This window comes from Alosa sapidissima, chromosome 1 (assembly GCF_018492685.1).
Source record: "Alosa sapidissima isolate fAloSap1 chromosome 1, fAloSap1.pri, whole genome shotgun sequence".
Taxonomy (NCBI): Eukaryota; Metazoa; Chordata; class Actinopteri; order Clupeiformes; family Clupeidae; genus Alosa; species Alosa sapidissima.
In genome coordinates this window covers 8,245,968-8,246,986 of record NC_055957.1, presented here as the reverse complement: position 1 = coordinate 8,246,986, position 1,019 = coordinate 8,245,968, and positions in this window count along the sequence as shown.

Below are 1,019 nucleotides of genomic sequence, written 5' to 3'. Positions count from 1 at the left end.
TATCCTCTGCTGCTTCTACCTTTTCCTCTCACCTCTTCTATGCCACAATACACACACACACACACGCACACACACACTGAGGGAGTGCAATAGCTGGTTATAAATATTACAGAGGCATTAAACATTTCAGTGTTCAACATCAAGAGGAACAGCTTATGTGACCTGACGTACAACCTCACACTTACACATTGTCTGCACAATTACAGCATCTCCTCCACAAACACACATGCATACAAATAGAATACTCCACACAAACAAACACATTATGGCCTATGACATTTATCTATGCCAGTTAAGACATGATTCATGGTGGGTAGGAGTTGTCCTCGTATGGGTGTAACTTCACTTCTTATGGGACGCTGTGCGCAAATGCATGTATTGTTGTTGACCGTGAGAGCCCTTTGGAGGTGGTGGAGGGTTTAGGATGGACCAGGACGTGTGACTGACTAGGAGCACACAGATGTCGTCTGTTTCATTTAAGATGAAGGAGTTACTGAGAAAATGTAAATATTACACATCAATAGGCCTATAGGTGCACCCACACAGAAACACAAAGTCAGTGGGCCATAACACTGCCGATGAGGGAAGGTGGGGGCAAATCACAACAGATTGGACTGTACAACAGCACCACCTTTGGGTGTCTTTCATTATTACACACCAACAGGGCAGAGGTGGCACCTCCATCTATTAATGACAGGAATGTCTGTCTGTCTGTCAGTTTGTCTGTTATTCACCTTGGCAGGTGTCTACGGGCATGAGTGAGTGCAGTGCCAAGTTTGACGTTGTTTGGACGAGAAATGCAAAAGTAATGTTTAAATATATCAGTAAAAGAAGCACACATTGGCTTTCGCCACTCTACTGTAGCCACTGGTTTTAAGTCACATCGTTGCAAATTTTGTATGATGATGCATTATTCCACAAAATGCTTTGTCTTCTCTATCATGAAATTATTCAATAGGCTAAACATATAGACTTGACTCACAACAGCTGTTAGGCATGTCATTTTACATTTTACATTT